At 44.1% G+C, this 11997-nt stretch overlaps 1 long non-coding RNA gene across 1 annotated transcript; it reads left to right on the forward strand.

The window, feature by feature from the left end:
* Positions 1 to 4554: 4554 nt before the first annotated feature.
* Positions 4555 to 4981, forward strand: LOC112936857 (uncharacterized). Its single transcript, XR_010737858.1, has 2 exons — positions 4555 to 4703; positions 4786 to 4981. It is a non-coding gene; the product is annotated as an uncharacterized lncRNA (long non-coding RNA).
* Positions 4982 to 11997: the final 7016 nt, after the last annotated feature.

Here is an 11997-nt window from a genome sequence, read left to right on the forward strand (position 1 = left end):
TGGTGTTATCTTTAGTCCCGGTTCAAATAACCGGAACTAAAGATCGATATATAGTCCCGGTTGGTAACACCAACCGAGACTAAAAATATGGTCCCGGTTGTTGTTACTAATCGGGACTAAAAAGTTTTGGTTTTCTTTTTTTTTCTTTTCCTTTCATCCGGTTGGCCTTTTTTCTTTTTTTGATTGTTCTTTAGCTTTCGCTCGTGGATCGAATGAATAAAATCAACAACAAAGCCTAAATCATAGATCAAATGAATAAAATCAAACAACAAAGCATCCATATTCTTTACACTTATTCAGATCTACAACATCTTCAGAACAATGAGCATTCATCACAGAGAAAAGAGAGAGCATTTACCACAGAGAACAGAGAAAGGAAATCAGCATTCATCAGATAGCACAGAGAAGAGAAAAAAAAATTCTCCGCCTGCCGCCGCCTCCCGACCGGCGCCGGCCGCCCCCGACGCAGCCGACCGCCGCCTCCCGTCCGGCGCCGGCCGCCACCTCCCGCCCGGCGCTGGCTGCCGCCCTCTCGACCGGCGCCAGCCGCCCCCATCTCGCCGCCCCGCGCCCGACGTAGCCGGCCGCCGCCCTCCCGACCAGCGCCGGCCACCGCCTCCTGCCCGACGTAGCCAACCGCCGCCGCCCTCGACGCAGCCCGCCGTCGCCTCCATCTCGCCGCCCCGCGCCGGGCCGCCGGCGGCGGCCTCCATCCCGTCGCCCCGCCCAGGGCCGCCGCGGCCTCCATTCCGCCGCCCTGCCGGAAGGGAAGGGAGGAGAGGAGGGGGAGGAAAGGGGAGGAGATGGGGTGAGAGAAGAAGGAAGAGAAGGATGGGAGGAGAGGAGGAGAGAAGAAGATAAGATGGAGAGGATGGCTGGATGGGAGAGGAGGAGATAAGGATGGAATTAATAGGCGACTTGCATACGCACCCGTGGATAGAGGCTTTGTTTTACCGGTTGTTTAACAACCGGGACTAAAAATCCTAACTTTAGTCCCGGTTGGTAACACCAACCGGGAGTAAAGATCACGGTGATCTTTACTCCCGGTTGATGTTACCAGCCGGGACTAAAGATCACGGGAGGGCCTGACAGCCCCGGACAACATACGAACTAGGACTAAAGATGATCTATTACCAATTGGGACTAAAGATCAAATATACCCACTGTAGCCACCAATCGGGACTAAAGATGATCTTTAGTCCCGGCTTTTAGTGGAACCGGGACTATTGTGGATTTTGGTCGACCGACTAAAGATGGTTTCTCCACCAGTGTGGCATGTATGACTGGGAGTTGGAGGCATCTGGAGTTCCCTGAGTGAAAATTGTGAAATGGAGCTAAATGTTGTCTCCACTTTCACCTTATTAGGGATAAGTAGAGCAAGCTCGGATGTCTGATGCAGACTTGCTTGTGTGTCTCATGCAGGTGGCTACCAAGAAAGCCCTGTCATGTCTAGAAATACTGCCATGCATGTATGGCATGCTCCAGGGATGACCAGGTCAACATGTTTCTGGTCATATTACTTCAGTAGTTTGAAATGGATTGTATTATTGGGCAAATTTTTCCACAAGAAAAAAAAACGTGTGCCCAAAAGATTGTTTATGTGAATAGTTTTGGTTGAAGTGATCAGAATCACAGAACTATAAATTCCAAAAACTACACAGTGTTAAATATCCTGCTATATATTTTTTAATAAGGGATTAAAACCTGGCCTCTAGATCTATAATCAATATGTACACGGCCGAGGAACGACCAAGTATACTACTAGTTCCAACTTCCAAATAAAATAGAGATTGTGTTGAAGGTTGTTGACATATTTTGGAGTTGTACTATTCTTCATTCTTTATTAGCAATTGGCATAGCAGGGAGCTGGTAAGGGCGCTACCATATATAGGCACCCAGCACGCCTTGAATCCTATAATATTATACAAGTGATCCCTACTTAGTCCAGTTATTATCAATTTACTGAGCTGTGGATAAGCCACACCATCTACTTGATTTACAGCCGTTTGATCAGCTCTGGATGGTCATCCATGTTGCCTATCGTACCAACGCTGAAGCGACACGGAGCGAAACGATAGAGCCATCCCGGAGAGACCCATATCCATGTGCCAAAAGCCCATTAGATTGTTTTTCTCCCTGTCACTACTCCAAGCCAAAGCATCGATCGTTTTCTCTGAGCCAACGCGTCACACTGCACGCCGAACACAGGCGCACGTCTCGGCCGCGCCGCATGCCCACGCGCATGCACGGGGTGGCCCTCCTCTTGCACCACTTCTCGCTGCCATCCCGCCACCTTTCGCCCACCCTCTTCACAGACCTCCCGACGCGTGCGCGTGCGCCGCAAGGCCCGTTTCAGCCGCGCCGTCTCCCCTGCCCAGCGATTCCTCAACCTCCTCCCCCGACGATTCCTTGCCTGGCCGCTCCGCTCCCTCTCCTTGGCTCGGCACTACCTCCTAGGCTGCTCGCCTTTTGAGAGCAAGTTTAATAGTATAGCCCATTGATGGCTCCAAATCATCTATAGCTAATCTTGTCGACGTTTGATGTCACGACTACGGTATTTGGACAGTATGGGGATCGTTGGTGCTAGGATATACACGAGACTGAGGTAAAAGAGATGGAGACAGGGATTTTTATACAGGTTCAGGCCCCTGAATTGTCAGGTAATAACCCTACATCCTGTTGGCCGGAGCCGGTATTGCTTTTATTCACCATAATCACACCAGTGCAATATGTGGGGTAGCCTATCTAACTGTTGTCGACATGGCGGTATGAAGTTCTGACTCATAGTCGACAACAAGGTAGCCCTCCTCCTCGAATCCGTGTCCGGCGAGATTAGAGATAGCGCTTTCGTCTCTCCTGACAGTATCCGGAGATACCGTAGGGGAATAGCCATGCCTATCCCTGAAGTTGATATCTGGCGACTTGTCTTGGAGTATGTTGGCTTGTATGTTGTGACTTGTGTTGTTCCGTATATTGTGGTAGGTGTGTTGATTGAGGTGGTCGTCTGTGTTGTCCGTGTTGATCGTGTTGATCGTCAATTGTTCGTCTCCCCTCTCCTCCTAGGGGGGCTTGTATTTATACCCATAGGTGTCAACTTGTCCAAGTAGAATTAGGGAAACTAATATGGATATAATCCGAGTAGTCCTTGTCGTTTCCATGTAGAACTATGGTTGTCTTTCCTTATTCAGAACTCCCTCGAGGTCAGTTTCCGTATAAGACATGGTATGTGGTGGATCCTGCCGAGATTTAGTCAACTACTATTAGGTATGTGGTATCCATAACCCTGACAGTAGCCCCCGACTTCGATGCAAATAAACGAGTTCATATTCTCAATACGCAGACTTTGGAGGAACTGTTATCGAGCTCACGTGACCGTTCTCGGTGAGTTTAGAGATAACGTTAGACTTCCTTTATCAGCCTCGTGCGGGTACCGAAAGGGTTTGTCTAAGTCAATCTTTGATGTCGACCGAGAAAGTACAGAGCGTACGACTAAGTCTCCCGTCTTGCTGTAATCGAGAATTTGGATTGAAGTCAAGAAATTTTATCTCGGTGAGTACACACTACACCACAACACTAAAAAGAAGACAGTCGTCTGTCAGTAGAAAAAAATTTAGATGTCACTTTGTCTGTCGGAAAATATCCTGTCACACAGTCTGTTGGTAAAAATAAATTTTACCAACAGTTCTGTTTTATGTTCAGTCTTGTGCTAAGATTTTTAATTTTACTAATGGGGTAGAAATGATAGATGATGGTTCTTACTGTCTTTGTAAAAGGAATATTTTTCCAATTGGTTGTTGTCCCATCCCTTCTGAGATGTTACTACTCATGTGTGCTTATTTCACCCTGGCATAACCAATTTTCTACCTTTTCCATTGCAGATCTATCTTCAGTAGTTATGGTGGAATTTGCTTAATTCTTGTCTACTTGACCTCCCTGACATATTTAGCTAGGTATGGAAGTGGAACTCCTTCTCTGTTTATTAGTTTATGACTAGGGGGCTCCTCTAATTATGTAAGTAAAGCAGCAGACCATCAAATGCGAGCATCCATTCTTTGTCTGGATTTAGGTGTATAGCTGCCTTTTTATTTGTGCTAACAATTAACAAAATTTACCTTAAGTGATATGGTATCTAACTAACCCATTGTACTGCATATAAACAGGGTGACTACTTGATTTTGTTTATGGTATTTCATCTGAAAATACAAATGTTCAGTGGCTTAAGTAAAAAGAAATACAGATGCTCTTTTCTGAACCTGAGGATTGTCACTCAGATTATTTAATTTTTCAATTGCATTGCACAAGAGCAAAATATATCGCAGAGGTTGCATTTAAAATTTTGTATTTATTATCCAAAAATGTAGAAGGTCTTGCTGAGTAATCAGAGACACCAACAAGGTTGGAAGCAAACCAGAACAAATTAACAAGCAAACGCACAACTAAAAGGTACATGTGTTTCCCTTACTCTTTGACATCAGTTTTTCTTACTTCTATGTGGTTTACTAACTACTTTTACATACTTTAGTTTTTTTTTACACGATGTTTTGCCTTTTGAATGTATGACTAGAATGCTTGTTGAGCTTGAGAGCTATGGCAACCATTTGTGTTTTTGCAGTATCATAACAAATATTTGCATTTTATATTCAGACATTTAGTATTTCATTATAAAAGGCAAGCATGGATAAGAGATGGATGGATCTGCCTAGGTACAAACACACAATTACTAGCATGGAATTGTTTAGCCTCACTATCTTCATTTGTCCAAACTCTAATAATATAGTATTTCAGGAGCACAACTGAGTACAGACGTGGTGTCAATAACTTCATAGAATTTGCTTTTACTCATTCAGCAAAAGGAAATAAAATACTGTGTCCTTGCAAGAAGTGTGTTAATTGTTCATGGTTGGAAGCAAACATTGTAATTGAACACCTGATATGTGATGGATTTAAGCATGGGTACCGGCTGTGGATTTTTCATGGGGAAGCATCATCTTCTGCACATTGCACTACACATGAACAAGTTCAAGTAGAACAGAGGGCAGTTGATCGTGATGAAATTCCTGAAATGCTTAGAGATATGGCATATGGTTTAGATCAAATGGGGGAGGGGGGTGCTGCTGATGGCAGTTCAGGGGATGCCAATAATGATGTCGATGATTTTTATAGATTAGTAGATGATGCAAGTCAGGAGCTGTACCCTGGTTGCAAGACCTTCTCTAAACTAAATTTCTTAGTCTGTTTGCTGCATACAAAATTTCTAGGAGGATGGAGTGATAAAAGCTTTGACATGCTACTGGACTTACTTAGAGAGGCATTTCCTGAAGGTGCAGAACTACCTAAAAATTTTTATGAAGCAAAGAAGGCCGTTAAATCTCTAGGTTTTGGCTACATTAACATTCATGCTTGTGAAAATGATTGCATATTATTTTGGAAACAGTATGAAAATTATACTTCTTGCCCAAAATGTAATACTTCTCGATGGAAGATGGAAAGAAAGAGTCTTGATGGAAAACGTTTCCACAAAGTTCCTAGAAAAGTTCTTAGGTATTTCCCAATTAAGGAAAGACTTCAAAGACTATACATTAACCCAGAGATGGCCAAAAATATGAGGTGGCATGATGAAGGACGTACAAAAGATGGATTGCTTAGACATCCAGCAGATTCTCCAGCTTGGAAACACTTGGACACAGTCCATCCTACCTTTGGTAATGAAAGTCGTAATATAAGATTAGCGTTAGCTACTGATGGCTTCAATCCCTTCATATCCTTGAATTCTACCCATAGTACTTGGCCTGTTATTGCAATTCCATACAATGTGCCACCCTGGATGTGTATGAAACAACCTAATTTCATCCTATCACTGTTAATTCCTGGTCCAACTGCCCCTGGTAATGATATGGATGTCTACATGGAACCATTAATAGATGATTTGGAATCTCTTTGGCGTGAAGGCATTAGGACTTATGATGCTTCTAAGGGTGAATTTTTCCAACTGCGTGCTGCAGTATTAACCACCATATCAGACTATCCCGGCTTAGGATATTTTCATGGATGCACAACTTCAGGTGAAGTTGCTTGCACTGATTGCCACATAGAAACCGGTTATACAAGGCTATCAAAGGGCAGCAAGAGTTCTTACATGGCACATCGCAGGTTTTTAGATGCTGATCATAGATTTAGATCAGATACAAAATCATTTGATGGCACAACAGAATTTAGACTAGCACCTTCTCCTCTTTCTGGTGAGGATGTTTTGAGGCAGGAGGAGGGATCAAAATGTTGCTGAGAACAAGCGCAGGATACAAGTTCTAAATCTAGAATCTATGCTAAAGTCTATAAGGACTGAAGGAGCTAGCTCTTCACAGCAAGCTAAGAAAACTAGCAAGGTATGCTGATATGTTTTTATTTTTTTTGTGATGCATTGCTATTAACAAAATCATAGTGGTTTAACAAGTTTTTTGATATTGTAGAAGAGAAAATGCATTAGCTCTGTGCCAATTGAACCTCGAAATCTACGCCCCAGACTAGCAAGAATTGATACAACAAATGAGCATGTAGGACATAGTGATCTGCACCCTAGGCTACCAAGAAATGGAAGTACTAATGGTCCTGAAGGACAAGATGAAGGTCCTCAACCTGTGGCTGCTGAACAGAATGGGGGTATGGTTTTCTTTTATTTTTATAAATATGAGCAATTCATATATTTGATTGACTAATTAACTGACTTGCAAATTTCAGATTCCAACAGAGCACAACCAAAGAAACGAGAAGGAAGAAAATTCACTAGAAAGGATAACATATGGTTTAGAGAAGAAGACGAGCCACTGATCAAGATGGAGTTCAACGAATTTGATCAGCCAGTAGGGAAAGCTGCTAAAGAGTTTCCACATGTTGTTGGTACACTTGTAAGAACTAAGGGTTTCCCTCTCAATCATGATGACTGGAGACATGTTGATGAAGATTCGAAGCAGTTCATTATCGATGCTTTGGAGGTATGACAACTAATATATTTGTTCTATTATCGTGCTCACAATCAAGACTTCAAGACATGGTACTTTTTTTCTTTATACAGATGCCCTTGTTTTATTATAATAATGTAGCTCCTGTTATTCTCTGCTCTTAGCTAAGCTTTTATGTGCTATATGTCTAGGTGTACACCATTTCTTCATTCCATATTCCTTGTCGAGATCCAGCAACCGTTCTCGAGCGATCGAGAAGGCGTAGAGTCTGCGACGGAGCTTTGTCGACATTTGTCGTACTCGTCTTAGTCGATCTTGGTGTAGAACCATAGGGACATGGAGTCTTCCACAATGTTGAATAGAATTTTCCTGAAATCAACGCTCAGAAAAGAATATCAAATAGAAATAGCCCCTAAGCGAACGCTCAAAGGGTGACAATGTTATAATATGTATGGTAAATTGAAAATGAATTAAATTTACCGACCAATGTTTTGTGTATGAGCGTCTTCTCTCTTACCGACTTCGATCAGTCAGTTTATAGAGTCATACACTCTCCCTAGCCCCCAACCTTGTCGTCGGAGAATTGTTCTCAGGGGATAAGGCTCTTGGACCCTTGACCTGCCTTGGTTGAATAAGCACTGATCCTAGCCCCCAGCCGTGAAGTTGGAAAGCTCAGTTTCCGATTACACGGCTTGGTTAATACGCACGGCGAGAACTCTTACACGATCAGATCTTACATGGTATTTTGTCTCTACAGGATCTGACAAGGCCTTATCGGCTCTGGGCGTCCCCAGCCGAATATCCCTTAGGTTCCTCGGAGGCCTTATCAAGACGGCGTAAAGGGACAGTAGGATAGGTTTCAACGCTAGGTGTCGTCGTGGTAAGTGATCTCTGGGTAAAACACTTGGAGATATTGTGTACCTGTTATCAACTTTGCTGAAATAGATGTAGTAGGAGAGTCGCTACACCGCTGGTGGGAGAAACGCTACATCGCTGGTCGAGGATCAGGCAGTAGTCGTAACTCGACCACTTAAAGTTGAAGTAGTGGGAGAGACGCTACATCGCTGGTCGAGGACCAGGCAGTAGTCGTAACTCGACCACTTAAAGTGGAACTAGTGGGAAAAACGCTACATCGCTGGTTAAGGACCAGGCAGTAGTCGTAACTCGACCACTTAAAGTTGAAGTAGTGGGAGAGACGCTACATCGCTGGTCGAGGACCAGGCAGTAGTCGTAACTCGACCACTAGAAGCAAATGTATGAGAGATCACTACGATCAACTGGTCGAGAACTGGTGAGTAGGTGTCTCTCGATCATTTGGAGTCGTGGCACGAGGACCGCTACGCTGCCGGTCGAAGACCAGTCGTAGCTGTTCCTCAACCATCTGAAGTCATGGTGCGAGGACCGCTACGCCGCCGTAATCGTACCTCGACCATCTGAAGTTAAGGCGCGAGAGATTGCTATGTACTGGTTCGAGAACTAGCGAGAGTAGAATTTTCTCTCGAGCACTAATGGAAGTTGTGGTGTGAGAGATTGCTACGTACTGGTGTGAGAACCAGTGAGCGAGTAGAATTATCTCTCGAGCACCAATGGAAGTTGCGGTGCGAGAGATTGCTACGTCTTGGTGCGAGAACCAGCGAGCGAGCGAGTAGAATTATCTCTTGAGCACCAATGGAAGTTGTGGTGTGAGAGATTGCTACGTACTGGTGTGAGAACCAGCGAGCGAGTAGAATTATCTCTCGAGCACCAATGGAAGTTGCGGTGCGAGAGATTGCTACGTCTTGGTGCGAGAACCAGCGAGCGAGTAGGATTATCTCTCGAGCACCAATGGAAGTGCTAGAGTTGGTTTATTACATGTGTGTCTCATGTGGCCAGCATGACTCACACACCCAACTCGTGGTATAACCGGATGTCTGTTCGCAATCATGTCGGGTGATCAAGCCGACGGCGTTCGCGAGGATTTATCCGTTAACAACCTTTTCTCGAGTAGTCCAGCGATGGCCGGTGCTATGAGATAGGTCGTCGGTCTTCGTTGGTAAGTTGGGTGCGACGACTCCGCATTTGTCGAGAATGTTCTCGATAGTGGGGTGTACTCGACTACAACCTACTCGAGTGCTCAAATGTTCCTGAAAAATATTTTCTAGAAGGCAAGACATATAGTAGAGAATATTGAGTATGTACTCAAAAACTGCGTGGATCTTCTAGTACTATCAGGATATAACGAGCAGATGTAAGTATCAGGCATTATGTAAACCGTAAACGAGCATAATTTATACAGAAGAAAATAGAGCGAGCCCCCAGCGTTAGACCATAGTTGACTTAACATCAGAAACACTCACACAATAGATATTGTATAAAAACATGCTCTAGGTAAACATAATAAATTATAGATCTGATAATGCTGTATGATCTAAATAGGTACGATAAATTGCATATAAAATATTGCGTACCTTTGTAGATACATGCCGAATGTATCTACGAAATTAGTAGACCGATTTTTAAAAAATCAATCTACTAAATTCCTGATCACGGGCGGCCGTTGATTTATCTGAATAGTCAACACGTTGCAACTTAGACAGCCATGTTGGTCTTCTTTGCAGGTACACGTCGGCCAACTAATGCATGCATGCCTAAGCACGTACTGAGTCCATGCATATGCATGTGTACACGTCAGGAGCAAGCATATTAGTTGGATCTTTGTCTTGTTGTTCTCTCGATACCTTGGTAGACATCCGTGATCAATAATCCCTGGAACACATGATGTCGGGATGGATGTTCTCAGTATGCGTCAGGGGTCAAAAATTTGGATCCTAATCGGGGTGTGAGAACGATCCGAGTCCCAAAAGAATCTAGTGAATAGATCGAGATGTTGATTTTGGTTCCTCGATGGCCGGTGTTCTGAGCAGGCAGCGGCATTACCGAGGTTACAAAAAATCAATTGATGATGTCGCTTCCGAAGAGATGGAGATCGGAGACCTCCTAGTTGATAATATCAAGTCACTATTCTCCGCTGTGGCGACGTCTTGAAGTTTGGTCGATCTCGCCGGATCGAATAGTCGATGGTGATGATTTCGATCTCTCCACAGCCGAAATCGTCGAGTAGCTTGTTGTCAGAGAGTCCATCTCTTGAACCTATCTCGTCGAAATCCTGAAGCACCAAAATCCCCCTACCTGGCGCGCCACTGTCGACGTTTGATGTCACGACTACGGTATTTGGATAGTATGGGGATCGTTGGTGCTAGGATATACGCGAGACTGAGGTAAAAGAGATGGAGACAGGGATTTTTATACAGGTTTAGGCCCCTGAATTGTCAGGTAATAACCCTACATCCTGTTGGCCGGAGCCGGTATTGCTTTTATTCACCGTAATCACACCAGTACAATATGTGGGATAGCCTATCTAACTGTTGTCGACATGGCGGTCTGAAGTTCTGACTTGTAGTCGACAACAGGGTAGCCCTCCTCCTCGAATCCGTGTCCGGCGAGATTAGAGATAGCGCTTTTGTCTCTCCTGACGGTATCCGGAGACACCGTAGGGGAATAGCCATGGCTATCCCTGAAGTCGATATCCGGCGTCTTGTCTTGGAGTATGTTGGCTTGTATGTTCTGGCTTCTGTTGTTCCGTATATTGTGGTAGGTGTGTTGATTGAGGTGGTCGTCTGTGTTGTCCGTGTTGATCGTGTTGAACGTCGATTGTTCGTCTCCCCTCTCCTCCTAGGGGGGCTTGTATTTATACCCATAGGTGTCCCCTTGTCCAAGTAGAACTAGGGAAACTAATATGGATACAATCCGAGTAGTCCTTGTCGTTTCCATGTAGAACTCTGGTTGTCTTTCCTTATCCGAAACTCCCTCGAGGTCAGTTTCCGTATAAGACATGGTATGTGGTGGATCCTACCGAGATTTAGTCAACTACTATTAGGTATATGGTATCCATAACCCTGACAAATCTAATAGCTCATTCATACAATAGTTAACTATAAAAATATACTACACCATTAAGACCTGGTCCCACCTCTCATACACACTTAACGTCTTGGAGTCTGTGTTGCAGCCGGCTACAAATCTATAGCCGCTTTCTTCTCTCTCTTCTATTTTCTTCTCGATATGTGATTTTAGTTGGCTTATAGCTTGCTATTGTACCTGCTCTCAAGGGCAGGAAACGGAATCCGCCGACATCCACCAACGAGCAGCCTAGATGGCTGACATGAAGACAATAAGGGCAGTCCCAACCCTCCACCTAGTATGGTGTCTATGGTATTAACTACATTGCCATGTAGAACTTTTAACTTATGTGGCACTATATTAATTAAGAGAGAGAGTGAAGAGAGGAAGAAACTGGGTCTCATGCAAGACACAGCTTTAACACGAGAACCTATGCACTAGACACTATCAAGTTTTGCATTGGGAGAGAATAGTGTCTTCATAATAGATGAAGAATAAATATGATTGGTAGAGAAGAGGGATGATATATTTATTAATGGCCCACTTTAAGAAAACCATGGGTTGTAGAGTGTAGTTTCTATTGTGATGTCTTGTTGATATGGCACCATAGAAACTACTTATAGACACTATGGGTTGGGACAGCTCTAATGAGGACAACTCTCCTCAGCTTCTTTCTCCGCAAATCCACATCAAGCTCCATCGTGTTGGTGCTGCAATATTTGTTCAGCACGTTCTGAAGCAGAGGAAGTACTGGAAGAGGAGCAAATGTGATGCAAGATTGGACAGCTCTTTACTACTAGCTTGCTTGTTTTGCTTTCCTCAAGTGATGGATGAATACATCAGTCGATATGCATACACTGGCTTCCTATTTATAGGCTTGATAAACCGACATGCAGGAAGCTTCAGGACCTAGTTAGAGGCTAGTACACTACTACAATACCCATTTTTCTATGTGGGCGTTTTGATTATCCCGTGCGGTAGTTCGGCCCGTCTGTAACCGGGTGTTTGGGAAAATCGGCATTTTCTCATGCGGGCGGGTCGACCGTACAGGATAATCGATTATCCTGTGCGGTCGTGTTATACCGCCCGCACGGAACAAAAA

Source organism: Oryza sativa, chromosome 11 (genome assembly GCF_034140825.1).
Source record: "Oryza sativa Japonica Group chromosome 11, ASM3414082v1".
Taxonomy (NCBI): domain Eukaryota; kingdom Viridiplantae; phylum Streptophyta; class Magnoliopsida; order Poales; family Poaceae; genus Oryza; species Oryza sativa.